The following is a 22,800-nucleotide window of genomic DNA, read 5'->3' on the forward strand; positions in this document are numbered from 1 at the left end:
TAGAATAGCATTGGTGTTCTTTAAAGCTGTCCAAAGATACTCAAGAAATATTTCAATCATTGCAATTAACTAATAAAAACACTGTTAATGCTTCAGAGATACATTTTATCCTTTATAATACTCTTGAGCACTGTTTCTAGAGATAGGGAATATAACTTAGATTTCCATAAAGACTACCAAATTGCCATGCCAATAACCTTTGGTAATCAGGCAGAGTTGGGGCTTCCAGTTCAAGGACTTTTTTCTCCACAAGGATCAAGATTAGAAGAAAAGAGAAGTCATGGTTTTATGGGAAGAGACTTTCAAGGAGATTAACACTGACTTTAGTCTTTGTGAGATCCAGAATTTGAAGCTTCTATCCCAGAAGACAAAAAGTAAGCCAGACAACCATGGCTGCTACTGTCATGTTTTAAATTAGTCGTGTTTTGAATGCAGATTCCCCAGAGCTGAGCTGGTTTTGATGTGCCTATCTATGCTCTTACAGCTCTCATGCAAGCTAACCCTTCTGGACTGCTTTCAATCCTTTTCATTTCAGCCCTAACACTAATAGATGTGCGATTTTGGCTTCAGTGTTTGTAGCCCTGCACTTTGGGCTCTGGATGGGAAGCAAAGGTGTGCTGACGGCTTTTGCAAAGGGAATTGATACAGGCTGATGGCAAACCACAGAACCACCTTAATGCAGCCTTATGCCTTGTAGTGCCATCTTGCCAGACTGTTTTAGTGAAGTGGGAAATGCAGCGTGTCCTCTCCTGAGATTAACATTTCTGGATTTGTGGCATGATTTAACAGGATCCAGGTGTCAAATATGTACTTTTCCAGTGCTGTTACCTGGAGGTGTATCAGGCTCCAGATTTCCAAGGTGCAGAAGGAAAGATAAACGACGTTCTCTATCGAGCCAAATTTTGGACACTGGAGTTTGGAGGTGGGACAAAATAAGTGGCAAGACCTGGCGGGATTCAGGATTCACAGTCGGGTTTTCAGAGCGTCCTGGTTGGATTCCCATGACAGATCCACACGGATCCACTCGGGTCCTGTATCAGAAATTCTGCTTCAGGTGCCAGACATCAAAAAGTTACTTGGCCACCAAACCCCCGCCTCTCCCTTGGCTTCAGAGGAGAACGAAGCGCTGGATGGTGGCTTACGGAAAATCCACTCGGACACACCGATGTGGGGACCAAGGTAAAAACAGAACCGCAGCGCGGCACCTCCAGCGCTTCCCTCCTGGGCACGGCGGCGCGTCTCTCCCGGCCCACGGGCGGGGATGCTGCCGGCCCGGCCCCGGCTGCCGGGGGTGTCCCTGAGCTGTGGTGGGGCCGGGCCGAGCGGGCCGGGCCGGGGCGGGCGAGCGGCGGGGCCGGGCCGGGCCGTGACTCACCCGCGGGGCCGAGCGGGGGAACTCCCGCCGCCGCCGGCACCGCGCATGTGCGGGGGCTCCCGGCTCCGCGCCTCGCACCCTCCCGCCCTTCCTCCATCCATCCCTCCCTCTCTCTCTCCCTCTCTCTCTCTCTGCCCCCCTCCCTCCCTTCCTCCCTCCCTGCCTGCTGCCCGCCTCCCTCCCTCCCTCTCCCCGCCGGCTGGTGCTGAAGTTGGGCGGATGGCAGCGAGGCAGCTGCGCTAGAGGGACCAGCCGCACCAGCCCTTGCCGGGATCGCTCAGCGCCAACCGCACGCAGCCGGGCGGGGGTGGGTAAGGCGCTCCTTTCAGCCTCAACCGTGATAAACCGCACCAAAATGTCTGCTTTATAGTGATGCGAAGGGTGTGTGTGTGTGGGGAAAACCACGCCAAGCACAGGGAGGGATGAGGCGGGGGGGAAGAGGAAAAGGAAGGAGGGAAACCCAGAGGGAGGATGGATGGATGGATGGATGGATGGATGGATGGATGGATGGATGGCAGGCAGTAGAGTGCAACAGAAGATGTATTCAGCGGGGGACAGGCAGTGTGTAAGCGTGCCCCTGTGTGTGTGTGTGTAACAACGGGCGGCTTCGGCGCCGAGGATCCAAGGTGGAGTGTGTGTGTGTGTGTGTGTGTGTGTGTGTGTGCGCGTGTGTGTGTGTGTCCTGCCCGCCATGCACAAAGGGGTGGGGAGAGGTGTCTCCGGGATCTCCCCGCGCCCCCCGGCCCCCGGTGTGTGCTGGGGGTGCCCCGGGGCGATGCCGCCCAGCCCGGGCACGGCGGGGATGGGGCCGGCCCCGGGAAGCCGGGGCCACTGCTGGCGGTGTGACAGCCGCCACATCGGAGGCGAGGCAGCGCTCCTCCTGCCTTTCCTCTTGACCTTCCCCTGCCTGGAACGTTGCTCTGCTTGGCGCGAGCAGAGGTGGTGTAATTTTTATTCATATTATTGCCGCTGTTGTTGTTATTTCAAATCCGAGCAGCCGGCGGAAGGTGAGGGTGAACAAGCCAGTCGTTGCTCTAAGATCAGGAGTTGCTTTCCCATCTCTCCCTCCCTCCCTGCGCCCCCTTTCCCGGCTGCCGGAGCGGGGCCGGGGAGCCCCGGGCGGCACCAGCCCAGCCTCCCCCGCCCGCCCTACCCTGCGGCACCGCCATCCCTCTGCCCCGGCCTCCTGCCCGCCCCTCCCCTGCAAATGTCGGCGGGAGGCGGGCGGGGGCCGCGGGAGGAGCAGGTGGCCGGACGCGCCCGGCGGGGCAGGGATGCTCCCGGTGGGGCAGGGATGCTCCTGGCGGGGCAGGGATGCTCCTGGCGGGGCAGGGATGCGGCCGGCGGGGCAGGGATGCGGCCGGCGGGGCAGGGATGCGGCCGGCGGGGCAGGGATGCTCCCGGCGGGGCAGGGATGCTCCCGGGGCGCCGTGCCCGGCCCCGGGCGGAGCGGGGATCTCTGCGCGCCGGGGAAACACCCGCGGTGCGGCGGGGAGCGCGCCCAGAGCCCGGTACCCGCCGTGTGCTGCTCCTGCGGGGCTGCGCCTCTCCTCGGGATCAAACCGCCCGCAATTAGGAATGCCGAGGTTGCCTCGCTCGCTCGGCTGCCGAACTGACATTCATCTCCAGCTCTTCTTGTTGATTTAGAAGGAAACCTTATTGGTGCTGTCAGGCTTAGAAGCAGGAGGGGTGAAATTTATGGGGTTTGGTATTGGTTTCTTCATTTCTGTATCTGGATTTTCACCAACGTGTGCCATAGGTTTGCAGCCAGATGCTTTTGCAAAATGGATGAAATCTGAAATACCCTTCTAGGTGAATATAAATAAGTTACATATTGGCTGGCAATGCTATCATGGGTAACAGGTGAAAAATAGCTTCCTACAAATATAATATATTCATGCATTACAAATGTGGGGAGCTCTATAAAGGAAGGTGATTCTTTTTCACATCACTGGACGCTAGTGTCATCATCCTTACATAAATCACTGGGAAATTTACCTGCGGCACAAGCCATTTGGGCAAACAAACTATCTCACCTTTACAGAGAAACAGTGTTGCACACTGTTATCACTGTTATCAAATACATATTTTTATTCTAGCTCATACCCAGAAAAAGCAAAGTCCTAATAAAAGATGAGTGAGCCCCACCCCAGTAAGTTTATGGCCTAAGACGCAAATGCTGTGATACACACAAGTACTTGCCTCCCTGAAATAACGTGAGCATTAAAGCATTTAAATGCCTTTCTCCATCAAGGTCTTAGAGCCTTTTAAGAAGCCAAAATAAGAACATAATTTAATTAAAAGAACACGATCAAATAAATTGCTATAGTGAGTTCACCATCTAGTCCAATATCCTGGCTCTGACTACAGTCATTAGCAGATGCTGAAGGGAGAAAAACGTAAGAAACAGGACTGGTATACAGGCATCTTTTCCTGGCATATCCTTTCAAGTTTCAGCAACACATAAAACATGGATTTCTTAAACTGGAGTTTGCTCTCAGACCATCATATTTAGTAAATTTTGAGTTTCCCTACTCCCTTTTTAAATATCTGTTTATGCTTTGGTCTCAATCCCGTTCTGTGGCAATGAGCACCACAATTTAATTACAATTTGTGTGAAAAAGCACTTCCTTTTGTTTGCTATGAACCTGCTGCCTGATAATTTCACTCCTTAGCTTTCACATGTGGCAAGGAGCACATACTGTGTCTATGTAAGGTGCCAGGAGTGTCCTCTCAAACCAGAGCAGGTACAGCACTGGCAGGTCAGGTCTCTTCATTTTCACTATCAGCAAGCTGAGGGGCCTGCCTAGGAGTGTAAAGCTATACTCAGCCCTTGGTCTTTCTCTTGAAACCTACAGATAAGAATAGTTATTCTTCTTTTTGTTATGCAACATGGACGCTTATGCACAAAGAATTGCCCTGAACCCATTAACTACTTTTAAGAAGGCTACTGAAATCTGTCTGTTGAAAAATACTCCCTGCACTATTGATTTGAATTGAAATCTGACTGACAGCTTGGTGAAAAATGCCCTATCCCAATGCAGGTTTTGCAGTTTTCTACTTACCCTGAAAAGAAGATGAAATATTTTATTCTTAACTGCAATTCTTATTTTTTAGCAACTATATTAAATACAAAATGCAAACTATATGTCAAGGGATATATATATATGAACTCTGTACATTTGAAGTAGCATCATTTTTTTATTGTTCTGTGTAATGCTCTTTATAAAGATGTGCATATTGAACAACATGTGCAGTTTCAAAAGGAAATTTTAAATGTCCTATAAAATGTAGCTGATTTGTAAGGAGCTATAACATAAATTCTTCTTCAGACAAGTCCTCCTGAGTTCAGTCCTGCTTGAGGAGGTATTGATCAGACCAACATTACAGAATACTTCCCTGATCTCAGTGGTAGCCCATCTTTGATTTTGTCATAAGAATAATAAAGGAATAAGAGACCAGGGAACTACAAAAGCACAGCCTGGGCCCAAAGACACAGAAGTTCTCACAGTTTTAATTCACCAGCAGACACAACCTAGAGCAACACAATCCACAGCAGAATGTGGTGAAGTAAAGACAGGTAGAAACCCATGAGTTGTGAAATTCTTCACAAAAAACAAAATGCTGGAAACCTCAGATGCGTTAATCCTCATTTCCCAAAAGACTAAAAGAAAGAGAGGCTGAGTGGTATTGTTATGGGGACAGAATAGGAGGAATGTCAGCCAGCCTCAGACTTAAGCCAGTCTCAGACATGATTTTCCACTTACAAGTGGCAAATATGTGTCTGTGTGTGTATATGAAGCAAAACATATATATATGTATACACACACATATATATATGGTATGTGCATTTTTGTTCACTAAAAATACATTATCTTAAATAAATTTTACAATCCTAGTACTTTTAAATAGCACTTTCTTACTTGTATGCTTCACATGCATGCCTTTACGTATGAACATATGGAGATTTTTATGAATAGAAGTGGACTAAGTGAAATGGTATTAGCTCTTACAGAGATGTTCATTACAGTTCCATTAGCTCCCTCCTGATCATGTCTTCGTGATGTCAGGGATTTATTTTGCACTCATACCAAGATTTCAGCTTTTTTTAGTGAAAAATATAACCCTACCATACTAGTAGTGCTTATTCTGTGATAAGCTTTCTAAGAACATAAAATTCATGTGTAATTGGCTTGAGCTAAAATTTGCTAAAAAACTAAATCCTTCACAAAAGTTAGCATTTTTGTTGACATACCCTTTTTTCTGAGTAGTTTTTATAATGAAATAATACAATCAAACTTTCCATACCATTAATTAATTAAAAGCTTGTGCATGGGGTATAAAAACAAATGAATAGATTAAGTTGTAATTAAGTTTATCTATTCGCCGTTATAACTAATGTAAGTAGACTTGTGGGAATAGCTGTGCTGCTGACTCCTGGGGATCCACTGAACCCCCCAAAGAAGCCCAGCCCTTCAGCTTGGCACCTCTGCAGGTCTTGGCTACAGAGGGTCTCAGGAAATGAGCTGTATGCATGTCTCACCCTGATTCTCTGGAAGTTTAACCATTTCAGAGAAGTCTTTTCTACAGAGATTTTGTGTCTCTGCTTGAAGTCAGGTATTTGCTCTCAAAAGGTTTTCCTTGGCATTGCTGTTGTCTCTAGCGTGCACAGAGGAAGCAGCCAAGCAGTGTGACTGTGGCAGGGACCTTGGGGAATGCTCAAAGCACACAAACAGATGAACTCAGGGTCTCCTCTGCCCCTCCTGCCCAGCCACCATGTAACCTGTGCCTCGACCAAACCGACATAAGGGCTTGATTCCCTAGTGTGCTTTCTCTGATTTGCACTGGTCCAGTGATGCAAAATAGGTGTAAACTCAATTTAAATTACTTTTGTGCTTTGAAAATTTTTTTGTTGTTCTGGTATAATAATGAATCTGGACTTAAATAAAAGTAATTTAATCAATTTAAGGTTGATTCTATCAAACCATCATAAAAATTTTGAACCATAGCTTATTCTTTAAGTTCTTTGCTTATAAAATATAAATGCATCTAAATGCATCTTAACTTCCATACAATAGAAATTTTCATACATTATTTACTTTGTAAGCAAATGGCAGCAAGTTCTTAGAAATCAGTGAATATCTAAATAGAATGTATGTGGAAAATTACAGGGAGATAAAACAGAAAGAAAATTTAATAAAATCTTAAATCCAGCAGCTGAGCATTAAAAACATGCACACACCTTAAACACTACATCTGTGCTGCATAATCTTTCTCCATACAAAACTAGTATATGTCTAGCTTAGGTTCTTCAGTGAAAAAGGGGTAAATTAGACAGAGATGCATTAACACTTCTATGGTAGGGTGCTACCAAAGCAGCTTCATTTAAAGCAGTTTGGCTGCTCTCATCTCTCCAGTGATGCCAGCTCTGTGCTTGCTGAAATATGAGAGATCACAAGCTGAACCACTGTATATAGCCCACCTCTGTACATACAGGCTAGCAGAGAGAATGTCACAGTAGCGCTGCCTTTAAAGGACACAGCCACTCTGTCTCAGATCCCTGATTAATGGGTTATGCCACTTTGCTAAGTTCAAGTCCAAACAAGACTTGTGGGGGTTTTTTTTGGGTTTTTTTGTTTGTTTTTTCAAGGAAAGCTGAGTACGGTTTGGGTGGTTTTGCTGTATTATGTTTTTACTGCATTATGTGTTGCTGTGCTGTGGTATGCTGTAACAATGTCTTCATTTATCAGCCAGTTAAAGTAAAATAATCCTGTGAGAGAAAGCAATTAAACCCCAGGGAGCATGGATGAAGGCTGTCATGGTATCCTTAGCCCAGCACTTTTATACCTACTTCCAAGACCAGGTTGGATATGGCTTTCAGCAACCTGGCAGGGGGGTTGAAACTAGATGATATTTAAGGTTTGTTCCATCCTGAGCCACTCCGTGATTCTGTGATTCTCTGATTCTGTACTTCAGACAGCTCTCAAGAGAGGGACTCAGAACAATGAGCACCCTTAGAGCAGCGTGTCCTGGGCACATTGCAGCTGTGGCAAGGAGCTGCAGGAAGTTCTGACATTTCTCACAGTACCACTGCCTGATTAGTATCGCCATATGTATGCTGGTCTCATAGAAGCTTAAATTGGAGGGAAGTCATAGAATGTCTGGACTGGAAGGGCCGCTATATATATATATATATTAGTTGCAATTCCCCTTTCCATGGACTGGGACACTTTCCACTAGACTGAGTTGCTCAAAGGCCCATCCAACCTTGAACACTTCCAAGGATGGGGCACCCCCAGCTTCTCAGGGCAACCTGTTCCAGTGCCTCACTAGCCTCATAGTGAAGAAATGCTTAGTAAATTTTTAATACCATTGTTATTTATGGTTTATCGTTTGCGTAATGGGAACAACCTTCTGAAGTAAGGAATTTCTTATCCAATCTGCCTTGACAGTACTGCAGGCAGCACATGCTCTCTGATATTCACATTGCACCAGACCTTTGGGTAGTGTAGATTCTGCTCTCTCAATGATTTGCATCATATGAAAATTGAGAACAGTGAATAATAACTTCCTGTACAAGAGCTTCACAAGTAGCCTTGATTTAATGAATGTAGGTGGGAAGTGTCATCCTAATTACTCAGTGTCCAAAAGGTACTTTTATTTCCAAGTCTTATTATCTTCAGAAATTACAAAGTCCTGAAATATTAATCAGATGCTTCATAGCTTTCAAGATGGGTTTGGGAAGAGTGAGATGCAAAAGTTATTTTTTTATCATTCATGTAGAATGGTTTAAAATATATATATATACTGTGTTTTAATGCAGTTGTCTTATAATGGTCTAATAATCTAACTGATACAGCTTGATGTATCTGATAACCTTGTAACTGGAATCTAATGTGTAGAATTTTTTCACTCTTATATGTATTACGTTTGTCCAAGTATTTTTATAAACGCTTACTGACCCTTACAATGTAAAAACCCCAGATGATGTTAATAAACAAAATCTCAGCTGTATGATAAGCATTATGCTGACCATAATAGACAAGACTGTTTTCAAATTTCTGATTATTTGATATGTAAAATTAAGTCACAGAGCAGCCACAAAAGAAATAAGTACTCTTGTGGTGAGAATCTTGAAAGGATAGAGGGAATACCTATACCCAGTGAATGCAGCCACTTCATAAACTATCAAGTTATGAAGACAGCAGCTTTGAGCTAGTATCTCATGTAGGACTGGGCACTGGTCAGTGATTCAGAATACAGAAATATGAGTGTTTATTGGATTTGTCCTCAGCTCTCTCTGCAGAACTATCACATATCCAGCATCTGTCTCAAAGCCTGTGCCTACACTGCTAACTGCAGTCTAGGATAGATAGCTGACAAAGTTCAGACACTCGAAAAATCTAGTTAAAGCAGCACTAACAAGAAAGTTACCTTATTTTACCTCTACTATCAGTATGTGATTTTGCATCCTGCAGTACAGACTACTCAGAAACCGAGAAATACAGTCCTGAAATTTTTCTATTTTTAACCTAAATGGCTTCTGGAGACATTTACCACCAATTATGTTCCATACTCCTTCAACCATTGTCTTAGCTCTACTTAACCTGCTTCAGTTAGTCACTAACCATCTAAGGAAATCGCAACTGTTGTTTCAATAGTAGTCAGTGCTAAAATACAGAAGTAACATGGCATTTATTGGCTAAGATTTCAGCTTTATCTAGCCGAGGTATCACAACTCCTGTAGGTGCAGGATTGCACTGAGCACTTCCTTTAGTTGCCAAGACTCTCAGTTTTTGTTTCAGAGTCCTGTGTTTTTTCTCTGCAAACTTACAAACAGAAGCCTGAGCTTTTGCACCAGAACTTGATTGTCTATGTATTGAGTTCTTAGAATGGAAGCAGACCTGACTGGAAAGTTACCACATTCCAGGGATCATTCCCAATCATACACTAATATGAGGCTGTCCTGTTACACAGAGCAGGTCACTCTAATTGTATGAATGAAACTAAATTGGCCATTTAGCCTTAGAGCCAGAGAACAAGCCCAGGAACTGTTTCGTTCCAGCACAGGCACATCACATCTCTTCAGAAAGGCCTCTGCCTTTGGCCTGCATTCTTTCTTCTCAGGAATATAGTATTAACCAAAGGGAACTGTGTTTGCTGAGATTTACTTCATGATGGATCCAGATCATCTCAAGTCAGTGACTTGTTTTTGTTAGCTTAAGTTGTTCCCTTGATACTCGCCTACCACAAACAAGAACACTGCAGGTTTTTATGGTTCCTTCTATTATGTTCACATCAGAGGGGTAGGTTGTCAGGTTTTGTAAATGAACATGTGCTTGAAGGATGCAGTTAGTAACACGCCACTTAATATTCTAATTTCAGACCAATATTTATCGGCTTTTAATAGATTTAATGTTTGTCATGTTGACTTTTGCCATGTTTATTCTAGAATTTCAATGTTGTATTCACTAACAGAAGTCAACATATTTATATTGACAATACCATCAATTTGGCAATCTGATATAAAATATTAATATAACCATCTCAAACCCATCTCAAATATATATGGTTTTTAAAGTTACATTTAACATAACTCATATTGAATGGCTTTAGCTATACTGAATTCACTCGAGTCCATGTATTTATTACCATTAATATTCTATCAAACTTGTGGGACAAAGAGGTTATGATTTATGTTCAATATTATTTTTTTTTCATACATAACAGGAGAGAGAATTGTTTGGACATATTTTTTAAGAACATGTAAAATTTAGGAAAGGTGAGTGGCTCATATCTGTATGTGCATGAGGTAATAGGAAAATTATATATCTTGTATGACCTTCTGCTGAGCATTTTTCTTTCTCAGGTATATAATGCTGTGGCAAATACAGTGTCCTGGTTTCATACAATGTGGCATTACAGGAACTTCTAAGAAAATAGAGAATCCGGAAAGATGAAAATAGTAAAAGAGGAGGTGACTACTCATCATATTATTATTATTCTGAGAATCTAGCAATTTAGCAAGCACTAAGAATAAATAAAGAAAACATTATGAAAAGACTATTCCTGTCATTCCAGATTTTTGGGATTTAGACCTAATAAGTGCTTTTTAATCGTTCCATCATGCTGTCTTTTCTACAAGCTCACTTTTCAATCAACTACTAAATTACCTTTGCATGTTAAGACAACAGCACTGCTTTTCACAGAATAGAAATGCAGATACATATCAATTAAGCAATTAGAGAATCACGCAGTAAAATAGTGGCAGATGCAGTAATTAAACATACTGGGCAAAATTTTTGTTGATTTCAAGGGTTAAAATCTAACATTAAGACTCTGTCTTACTCCAGCTTCCCTATTACTAAAGTAATGCTCATATATAAACATCAGAGAGAGCTTGAGATCCATAAAGTCCCCAGATTCAGAAAATCTTCAGGGCAAAATTGGGAATTTGCAGCTGACTGAGAAGTTAGTCTTTCTGATCAAGTATTCTTGCTCATTTGAAGATGACCAGAGTAAAACTTCTCCTGTATGCTCCAGTGAATATGTAATCTGAATATCAATCTGAAAAATACTAATTAGGGTCATGTTAGAAAAAAAAAATTGTGCTCAGTGAGCAAAACACTGCAAAACATGAAGTCTTTGGATGGTTGAGCAATGTAGACCTGCATTTGGAAAATGAAAAAGAGAGAATGGAAGCATTTGGCAAGTAGCATGGGATACCTTCTGCATATATGTATCCCATAATTTTCAGCTCATCAGTTCTTTATAAAGATATGGGATTTTGGGGATCCATTAAGCCACTACCTCTAGATCTGTCATTCTCAAAAAATGACTTAACTCCAGTATAGTCAACTCAGTCCTGTTCATAACAGAATAGCACCTGTTCTAGCTTTACCAAATTATGTGTTAAAAAATGTATGCACATTTCTTTTAGCTTGATTGTTTTTGTGACATAGGTTCCTGTAATATCACAGTTATAGTACAATAAAATATTTTTACAGGTTGCAAAGGGGAGTGGACTAACTAGTAAATGCATACCTAATTCTAATAATGAAGGCAGCACACTTATAATTACTCTGAATTTTAACATTTCAACCTTGATTGCAATCAGAACTAGGGGAGATACTTTACTCAGTCCATATCAGCATATACTTTATATATACTTATCAGCATATACTTTATATATACTTGTATATATAAAATATATGTATATTTCTTTGTAATTTAGCCTCAGATACTTCAAATTAATTGCCTTCTGGTTATCACTGTGAGATGATGCACCCATGGACTGTGGCATGAGTTACCATCAATCAGTTGCTCCAGCAAATTTCCCATTTCCCATCAGAAGTATGCTGATGGCCCAAGTAAATGCAATCTACTTTATTTTGTAAAGAAAATAAATAAGTTACTGTACGCCCCTTGAAAGATGGGGGAGAGGTCTCATTGAATTAAAGAAAATATGGTCTAAAAGAGCTTTAGTGTAAGAAGACTAAATTTATTGGGAAGCATAATTTATTGCAGATCCAGCTACAGATGGGAGACAGTTCATGGGGGGTTTAAGACTCCAAATCATTGAATTGCTATTAATGTTCAAGACATTTTCCATTAAATTGAATGGACTTCTATGGCAGAAACTATTCTTACACGCAATGCTAGTCATCATTCACATTTCAAACATAGAATTGTAAGGCTCTGTTTAGGCTCTGTCAAGTAGAAATTTTCTGATGGACAGTGGGATCATACACAACAGGGGCACTGAATGCCAGAGAGACCCTCATTTTAAACTGCTAATATTTGGTGAGGTATCTATCTGGAATAATCTGAAGACAGTATTTTATGTTTTAAAACTAAGTTGAGTACTATTCATACAGCAGACTGACTTTTTTTGTTGGTTTGTTTCTGCATTAAACCCTGAGCTACTTGGGTGAGATACTGTTTTAAATTGTGCTACAGTCCTGTCCTCTGAAGTGCAGAGTGTATCCAGCAGGGTGCCAAGGAAATCGGCTGCTGTTGAACCAGGCAGGCAGTGTGTGCTCAGCAGCACTCTGGGTTAGGCTGCTGTTAGGCATGGCTGATTCCAGCAGGTGCCACAGTAGCAACTTTAGGAATATTGGAAGATAGGAACAGATTCTGAGGGAAAAACCCTGGCTAATTTAATCCCAAACTCTGTCTGTTTCCATCAACCAGTTATTAATTTTTCTTTCCTTCTCTTGATCAAGTTGGTATTAAGAGTGGGAAGTCTGTTTTGTTTTGTTTTGCTTTGTTGTTGGTTTGAGTTTGTGGATTTTTTACATTTTTTCTAATTTCATTTGGTTTGGTAGTTTTCTTCTTTGTTTGTTTGGGGTTTTTTTACATCTATTTTTACCAAGAGGCTGTTCCAGATCTCCTGTTGAAAACCTTTTTCTCATTTCCAGCCACCTTCACTCAAAGACTGCTTATTCTCCATTTGCCCTTGTGCAATGGTCCATTTTAGATTGTTCTTCCTCCCTTCCGTTTTTTCACCTGACACATTCATATCGCTCCCCTTTAAACATTTGTCCCAGAAACTCTCTTTAGATCTTTAGGACATGAAAAAATGAAGAGAACACTCAGAATGCAGAATCCATTCCCCTTGTGGAACAAAGGGGCTCAAATGTCCTGGCAACAGCTCTCCTCCCAGTCACAAAACCCCTCCTTCCAGCCTTTTCCCTTCATAACTCACCTGTGGAGCTCCCTGGAGTAGGAAGACAATAAAGCCTGTGTGACTGGTCCATGAACATTCTCTCCTGCTTATGTAAGGGGGATCCCTTGGTAAGGAGTATTCAAGGTGAAGCTTACACATGAAGAAATCTTAGAAGTGTGCTGCTTGAATTTCAGTGCTGGGTGACTCAGTGGGATCCTCGCTGTGAATAGTGGCAGCAAAACACATAAGGTCACGTGTATAAGTAAAGATTCACCTACATGCCTACATAAACTTTGGAGCAACCTAAAGGATCTTTTTTTTTTTTTTTTTTTTTTTTTTGGTCCCTCATCAAAATAACATTTCCGTGTTGATTTGGTTACAAAATAGTTTCAGTATTAGTAAAATTTCTCTTCTCAGACAAAAAGATTCTTTCAGGAAACTCTTCTGTATGTCACTTAAAAGTGCTTCTCAGTTTTGGTATCCTGTGGAACTAGATAAAGATGCAAAATTTTAGTGTAGACATGTACTAGTCTAGAAGAGAAGGATTCCAGCAATAGCAACTGTGTTGCAAATGCATTGATTCACCTACATGAGATTGCACAGGACAAACAAAAATGTCATCATTTTGATTTGTTGTGCATGACTCACCTTCTAAAGAAAAGTCAGATCACAAGAGAAAATTAAACATTTGTCAAGGAAATGAAGAATCCGGGCCACTAAGATGAATTGGTGATTGCTGATGATTGTTCTCAGACTTTTGTTATGTTGACCCACTTGCAGACTTGAATGGAAACTGATCATTCTTCTTTATGAGGGTTTCAGAGTCACATCTAAAAAGTTGTTTTTTGAGCCAAGGAGAGGTTTGAAGTGACAATAACCATACTATATCCTTTATTCCACTTGTTAACATCCTACCTGTTATGCACTGTGAAAAATAGCACTATCTCAGGGCAGGCACTTCACTAGGAAAAAAAAATTGTCTGCACCCAAGCCCTTGGTGGCTGAATAAGGATCAAATGTTTAATGTGATCAGCAGGCAGTTCTGCCTCCCACACTCTCCAGCAATTATAACATTCAGTTTACTTTTTCTATTTAAAAATAATTGTACTATTCAAACAAAAAATAAAACCATTCAGAAAATGGCTAAATTTGGCTTTCAGACTCAGATTTTGAATGCCTGGTCACTGCTTCTGAGTGATGTATAATGGAAATAGAAAGGTCAGTGCTATTAGCACATTGCAAACATTTCCATCCACATCTCCTTCCTGAGATGTTGTATGGATGAAATATCAGCAGGCAACATGTGTCACGTGTATTATGTCTGTGTGTCAGAAAGCTGTTTCTTGATCAGAAGGAGCAGCCACTCCTACGTCGTAGGTATGCACACACTTTTTAATAAAGGCAGTGTGGAGCTCAGAGACTCCCAACAAGCCTGAGATGGCCTGGCCACCCAAGATTAGCACTTATCTTTTGAGGACCAGGGGATGGCCCTCCATCAGGCACTGCATATCCCACTTGAGTGCATGAGCCTCCCTGGCCCTGCTGCTGTTGTGATGCCACACACAGGCACAACTAATCTTGTCATCTTGTTCCCCAGAGAGCAAAAGGTTCCTCAGCACATGCTTATTCTTTCTAGGACTCCAATCTGCAACTCCTCAAAAAGAAATTTCACGTGTGTATTTAAACAGAATACTGTTGGCAAGGATATCTAACCTGTGTCAGTCTTTTCTCCAGAAGTTATGGGTCATAGCACAATTATAGCAATAAGGCTGTAAGTTAAAGCCAAGTGAAGCCAGAGAAAGAAACTTCCAGGAGTTTTGAGACATTTAGATTGTCTTTGAGAAGCATTTAAAAATATTGCCCATTAAAGAATCACAATACTTGCCCACAAGTCTGCCCCAGTGAGGAAATATGTTTGTCCAAGTGAGTAATTGCCAGGCAAAACTCCTTTCTGCATTTCCCCCCAGTGAAATATGAACACAGGCATTCAGCCTAGCAGAAAAATCTGCAAAATCTTACTTTTTGACCAGACATGCAGGTGGTTCAATTTAATTCTCACTAGTTCTTTCCACAAAGTTAAAAAAAAAAAAAATCCCTGAAGGAACAAGTGCTTGAGTCAGCTCCACAGAGAACAGAAGTTTATCCTATTCACTAACTGGGATGAATCTTCTATTGAGATGCTAAGTGTTGTTTCATTGCTTTCCATACAGCTTTTCCATAAGATCTAAAGAACTTTTTATGCCACATTTATATTCATTGTGAGTTTTTTGCCCCTGGCTCTCCAGCTGTTTCCTTGCTTACATCCTGAGGCAAGAACTGCTGAACTTGGGGAGCAGGAAGACTGAATTATTGACAGGGACAGACAATTTTGGAGTGTGTACACCTCAGAATTGGCTATCCAGATGTCCCAGGTGAAGGGACAAATCTCAAGAGCAGAAGTTATAACAGCAAAGACTGAAAGAACACAGAGAAGTTGAAAAGAACCTTTAAAGTCTGAAGGGGCAAAAAACAGACAGTGAGACTGAAATCTCAGTAGATAGCAGTGAAGGGTACCGAGTGTAACATGGATCTGGATGCCAGTTAGTGAATTAAAAGACTACAGTGATAAAGTCTGGAAGTATGGAATAGCAGAGACGGACACTGAAAAATAAATGTATTAGGGTCACTTTTTAAAATATAAGCTGATTTCCAATAGCTTTTGATTATTAGAGGATGTCTGTAGTATTTGAGGAATTCAGTCTTACAAGGACAAGTTTGTTCAGCCTGATTATTAAGAAGCATATAACAGAAATCCTGCCTTTTAAAAAGTGCTAAAAATTAAAATAATTCCTTTATGTGCAATAAATAATGGCATATGGGCAACAACAAAAGACCCACACTAAATCCAGGGTTTTTCTATTCCTATCTACAACTAGAATTTGCTCCTGAAACACTCAAAACTATGCTGTTCAACTAAAGTTCCTTGATCTAGGGACAACAGGAGATAAGAGCCAACAATTAGATGATGCTTCTATTCCTGCTCCTCCTTTCTGATCCTATACCATGGTCACAATGAGTAAAATGCCTCTGACTAAGCAAGAGCAGAGGATCTTGAAAAGAAAGGAGATCATTTTCCAAACACTGAGCATTCATTGGATCTGGAGAGGAGAGGAAAGAAGGCAGAAAGCTTTTGATGGTAATGAGAGGTCACACTATTTGCTGCATGTAGCAAATCTACTGGAGGCCTTTCTTACCTGCAGCACACTTTCTAATACAAGACTGTGTTCCTAATGAGGAAGGTACTGTTGAGTCAACTGCAAGTCTCCAGAAGATTTTATTGCTGTTACAGATAATTTGAAATTTCCTTGTATCCTGTTCAGTACCCTTAGCATTTAAAAACTAATTTTAACTGGTTTTGTCTTTTTTTAAAGAAGAGGCAATTTTCCACTATCCAAAATTTTCTTAAAATTATTTTCAGCAATTCTGTTTATGGGAGAAGCATAAATATTAGAGTAGCATACTTATTGGCACCACTCGTGTCTATTAAACAGAAAGTGGCCATTTCAGTAATGCCATAAATATATATTCAGGGATCAAATCTAAGAATTCCATAATTCAGAGGATACAGGCATTTCTGATAGCCATCTTCTTGAGGAAAGCACTGGGCTTAGATGAGAATTAAAAAATGCAATTAAAATGTTTCTCTTAATTTAAACATTTTCCGTAGCTCCTTCTTCCATGCAGCCTTCTAGGGTGAGGTATTTGTACACGGGTGGAACTGGCCTAGCATAGAGATGGACAAGGAGGAATTTATCTTCTTTACTGGGATGACAATAGCTGCTGTATGCACCTCTACCCCAAACTGCTACATATTCCAGGCGTCCAAACTAGGACTGAGTTGGCTTTCAGTCCTCTAAGAGGACACTGAGCTTTTAAGAACACACAATATCCCATTCCCCTCTCACCCTTAGGTACCCAAATTTCCCCAGTCAAGTGCATATAACTCATGCTTGAAACCACATCCTGCTAACTAGGTCACAACCAGCTCTCAGCAGGACATGTTGTCTGCCAGAGATCTCAGAGTAGCTTGGTCCAGAAGACATGCTGAGAGTGTACTTCTCATTTTCTAAAAGAGCTGAACTCATCACAAAACACTAGATGCAAATGAACTGTCATTCCAAAGCACCACCAGAGAATGAGGCTGGTCAGATGCAAGGGGTTATTTCATCCCTCCTGCCCTCACCAAAAATCTTGCCATTTTCTCAGTTTTTCTTTCATAAAATAGAGGAGGAGGGTAAGGTTCACCCAGGGTGTGATACGCCTGGGTTCATCCAGTTTGAAGCTGAGGGAATTCAGACCTTCCCCTCCCCACCACAAGAAGTCTGCCCTAATCACCAGTTTTGAAGATAGCCCAAGGCAGAAACATTGACTACCATTGACTCTATGCTGTTTTACAAAAAAAACCTACCCAAACCCCCATCAAAAAATTAAAGAGAAATTAGCCAGGGAGACAGCAGAGCATCCACCATTACAGTGTTCACCGATGAGTATGAACACCTTGGTTTCTGCCTTTTTCTAAGCACTAAAGAGTGTAGGAGCCACATTATTTAATCTTCGCAATATTAAATAAAAGCAAGAAAGCACATCCACCATCTCATTTTACAAAGCATGTTCTAGTCCATAATGTGTTTTTTTCTAATGAATGACTCAGGGTCCTAAATCTAGGTGAGAGCCATGCCTGCAAATCTCAGTCATTCTGCAATCCAGGCTGAGTTTCTCCATCCTGGGGAGGGACAAGGGCAAAGCACTCTCTTGATCACCAATCTTTGCTCCAAGTTGTGCAGCATTTTTTGCCGGTCTAAGCCAGAACTGCTGCCCCTCTCTCCCTGCCACATATAAATGACTGCAGTGAATCAATTTGGAGAGTTAATCCTTGTGACAGCTAATCATTGCTGCTAACAGAGTTAGTTTTCTGCCACAAAACCTACTTGATTCATGTTACCACATGGTAGAAACACATCAACCAAAAAACAGGAGTTGAAGGACTGATGGCTTGAACTTAATTTGACCAAAGTTGCCAAGGAATCTCATGCTTGGGAATGCTGCTTTTTGGAATTTATTCTGAGGTGTCTCATATTATCAAGGTATTGCAAGATGCCCAGGTACTTTACACAAGGCTGTTCTCTTCTACAAGAGGGAAAAAAATACAAATCCAGCAAACAACCTACAAAAATATACACACACATGTACACACCCACCTCCAAACTCACAAAAACCACTCTAAAAACAAATAGCTCATAGCCTCTCTGCACCCAGGGCTGTCTGCTCTGAGTGGGAACAGCTTTGGGGAGCCCAGAACTCCGCACAATGCGCACTAGAAGCAGAAGGAGCGTCACACTGGTTTTCTTATTTCCTCATTTTGGTAAAAGTGCACACGTAAACTGATTTTTTTTTTCTTCAGGTGTTTTATTTATTGAGCTCCAGTTATAAATTTCACAGTTATACTTGTGTTTAATATTTTTTTATCTTAAAAAAATATGATCATATGGAATAAGACTAACATAATAAATAACTGACTCAAAAGCTAAAAAAGGTGATCAACTTACTAAATGTTGTTCAAATAAATAGAAAAATGTAATTAGGGTGCACATTAAAACCAGTACAGTCTAGCTGCCTACATAGGACAAAGACTAAACCTACAGCAAATGTTGCTTAGAACAGACAGACTGCCAAGTTCTCTTCAAAGAACTGGACATCCTAAAAGGTGTTTATCCTTGCCTAGAAGTTTGGCAGCTCAGTGGTTTCCTAAACTTGTTATCCCATAGCTTCTTTCTCTTTTCTGTTTACTAGCTATGCTATAATTATATTAAACTTCACCTGGGTGAAAATACTCACCAAACCTGGATGCTGGGTGAAATGAAGGCAGACCTTTTCTAAGCATTTCATCTAACACAGCTTTTGGTGAGGGCAAAGATGAGCTCTTCTGAGAGTTGTGTCAGACAATTCTTAAATTGTTGCTTTCTGTAAAAAAAAATATTTTAAAAAAAAAATCTTTCAAGTGTCATTAGAACATCAAACAAAAGTGTAAGGAAATCACTTCCTGGGGTCAGGACCCATGCTGATGGAAGCAGAGTGTGGATGAATTTAGAAAACTCCACTTAACATTTCTGAATTATCTGTCAGTCCCTGGTTCCAGAGACCTGTGGATAAGAGAATGTTCCCCTAGTCCATGAAATAATCAGTATGACAGGTGTCATATGTGGGAGATAAAAGCTGTTGTTTAAAAGCAATTGTAGGACTGAAACAAATAATGTACATTAGTTTTGGTAATTCCAGGCAGGGCTTCCTTAATACAGACAGGTTCCTCCCACACAGCAGCTTAGAGAAATGCTAATAGTAAACTTTTACAAGTTAAAGTTTTTCTCTTGCCATTTACATTTCTTTTGTATCTGTCATTATCATCTTGTCCAAGTGCCTCAGAATCTTAAAGATCTTTGCTCAAGTCCAAGATGAACTTTTTGACTATCTAATCAAAAAGAAAAACTCTTCTCATCATCAGTCACTGATTCTTCCACTTGGTTTTAGAAAGCAAGGTTCATGATGAGCAGAAAAGGTACTTAGACCTACATCTCTTGCATCTTCTGTTAGCTTTGTATCTGCTACAGCCCCTTTGATGCAACCTGCACACAAGGGAGAAGTCTGGAGCCACTCACTTCAAACCTGGAAAAATTTTTTAAATCATATATATGTTTCATGAAATGGAAAAGTTAAGTTTCACGAGAATACATTAAATACATGATTTCATAACCTCTAGTATCCAACTCTTTTTGAAAGAAATAGCTTACTAAAAGACAATAAGCAACAATTTAGTTATGTTTCTTAAATTCTTGGATAGTCCTCAGCTACTGGATAATCTTTCCTCTCTCGTGTGTTGACTATCTCTGATCAATGGGCTTGCTACAGGCACAAGTGGAACTTCCTGTGTTAGCTATTAAAGTTGTGAATGGCCAGCTGTTCTAGAAAGTTTGATGCTTATGTTCTTTAGCAGAATCTGAACACTTGCTCTTGAAATGCCTCTGGCTTATCTACTGAGACACTGCCAGATGTGAAGGGTTGCAAAAGCTGAGAAAGTGTTCACGTCTCCATAACCAGATTTTCTATTTAGTTAACGTAAACATTAACTCTATGCTGTTGGATTTTTTTTTTTTTCCTTGAAGCAATGTTTTGTTTATACACTGCCAAATTTTAGGATGTGAAAGAGCAGTGAAGATGAACACTGAAAGACAAATCAAGTAAAGAACTGTGTGGTTTGTTAGGGGAATGCAACAGCAGAGAACGCTGCTAAAACCAAAGTGCAATAAGTGAGAGGGTTTTTTATGCTAAATTAAACTTTAATTATAAGGATTGCACCAGGAGCTCAGAATTTATTTCTTCAGTTAAAAAGCATGCAAGCATCTTTGTATGAATCTAAGAAGCAGACTGACCAATTTTTTAAAGGTTCTCATGGAAGTGACACAAATGGACAGAAATGGGAATAAATGAATAAATGAGGAAGCAATATTTCTATCCATTGCTACGATAACTTAGATGGAAAAGGACACACCATTAAAAGTGAAAGAGTGATAAAAGCAAATCTCTAGACCACTAAGTTTGCCTTGCACTTTGTTGTAAAAGCTAGGGATCATCAGTCTGAATGTTCTGAAAGCTTCTCCATTCATCAGGATTCAAAAAAAGCAGTTCCTACATTTTGTTATGAGTCAAGCCAGCAAAATGTTTTTAATGGGCTTTCAGGCTTGATTTTGGAATTATCATAGTGTCACTTATGGTAAAACTAGAAGAAATAATAGCATCTGTCTTGAATATAGCCATCTCAGCCCCATTACACCATAGCAATGCCATTAGAAGCAAACTGGTTTTCCTGTCTTCTCTGCCTATTAAATTATCTTCCCAAGTGATAGCATTCTTACCAGGAAAATTTGCCAAGCATGTCTAAAGAATGATTAACTGTTTATATATTACTTCAATTTCTCCATCTGTTGCAGTTTCTGATTTCCTTTCATTTATATCTTGAACATCACATCTAAAAAGTAATTTGTTGCCCCCATTTGATAAAAAATACCCTCTGTATCTGAAGGAAACCAGAGTTCAGCTTGCATCTAGGTTAGTATAAGATAGTTGGGAGATTATGGATCAGCAAATCCAAATTTAAAGAAATTCATCTTTTCAAGAAACTGTGGTATGTGAAGTATGTTACTGGACTTGGAGTTGGGGTTTTGGTGTTAGGGTTTATTTTAAACATCATCCTTCAACCTTTCCCAAAGGAAGCATACTGAAGTAACCCATGTAAACTGCAAGTGTGCCCACAGGGTAATTAACATCAGCTGTCACTGAAGAAAATGTTCAAGTGCACAATGGTGTACACCATTTAGCATGGGATGGAAAACTCTGAATCTCTTTCATATAATTTTGAGGACCAAATAATGACATGGTGCTGAAGAACAAAGTACTGTTCTCTTGAATTGAGTATTTTTCTCTGCAGCTCACCCTTCATAAACTCACTTGAACTAATGGACTTTGATAGCTAAACTACCAGAAAGGCATTGCTTCAGCAGAACACCAGACTGAGATTATTCCTGAAATCTGAGGTCAGTCTGTTGTGACTACATGGCTGCTGAACTCACTGACTCAAATCAGTTTCCTGACACGGTAAGGCATAAACCATCTTTCTTTTTGCCAAGTGGCTGTGAGCTGCTCACTAGAGCCTCTCAGTAGATATCTCTGTGACTGGAGCATAAGCACTCACTGGGAGGACAAAGAACAGAGAAAGGGATCTGAAAAAGCTGAGACAGCTGGCAGAACTGCTTTTGTAAAGGAAAACAAGGGGAGCACCTGCAAACCCCTGCATCATGGCATATGTCATTCTCTTGAGCAAGAGTGGGGAGTAAACTGTTCTCTGCACTCGCCCAGGAGTAATCCTGAGTCATTTAGGAGACTCAGTGTATCCAAGCTATTGCTTGGCTTTTGGTAGAAGTAATAGTTACTTTGAAGTAACTTTGCTTCTACTTGTTCTATAGCAATTTGATATCTTGTTATCAACCTTCTCGACTGTCAAGAAAATAACTCAAAAATGTGAGTCCTATACCATTTGCTCATTCTTTGTGGGAATAAAAAGTGCAAGTAAAATATCCATTCTGATTTAAGAACCTTGTCCCTCATTCCCCTAAACATAAAAAGAGAAGAAAAGAAGGAAAAAAACACCAAAATTTTAATTGTATTCAATATGAAATATATTAAATTCTATCTGGAGACCTTTGGGGGATTCAAGAAAACCTTGTGTTCTGAATACTTACTCAGTTATTTCCTGTATAACTCTGCAAAATATCCTACCAAACCCTTATGCACTTGCTTTTATGTTTAGATGGACAGTTACAGGAAACCAAAATTCCACTTCTTTCTAGGGTTATTTGGGAACCTGATGTGTATCTCATGTGGTTGGAATCTGATTGAAATTCTATGCAAATGCATAAACCTGTTTTCTTACCAAAATGTGTCTTTGCAATGGCTAAGATGGAGTTAAACCGGAAATACATCTGGGCAGCTTTATTGGGTCACTGGTTGAAATGATTATTCTTTGATCTACACTACAGCTGCTCTTTAAATTATGCTTCTCCAACAGCTCATGTAAAGCTTTTGCTCACTGTTCACTTTCTCATTTTAAAATACCAATTTATATAGCTTTTCCAGTTTATAAGTAAATGGATGGTAAATGGTACTTAAT

General features: G+C 40.7%; 1 protein-coding gene across 1 annotated transcript in view; it reads left to right on the forward strand.

Annotated features, from left to right (window-relative positions):
- Nucleotides 1-1,585: 1,585 nt before the first annotated feature.
- The window catches only part of RGS17 (regulator of G protein signaling 17), a 70,103-nt gene continuing 48,888 nt past the window's right edge, over nt 1,586-22,800 (forward strand). Inside the window, exon 1 of the mRNA XM_083856180.1 lies at nt 1,586-1,682. The gene's annotated coding sequence lies outside the window, so the exon portion shown is untranslated. The remainder of the gene's footprint in view (nt 1,683-22,800) is intronic.

The sequence above is a fragment of the Zosterops lateralis genome (genome assembly GCF_965231275.1).
Source record: "Zosterops lateralis genome assembly, chromosome: 3".
In the NCBI taxonomy this organism is placed as follows: domain Eukaryota; kingdom Metazoa; phylum Chordata; class Aves; order Passeriformes; family Zosteropidae; genus Zosterops; species Zosterops lateralis.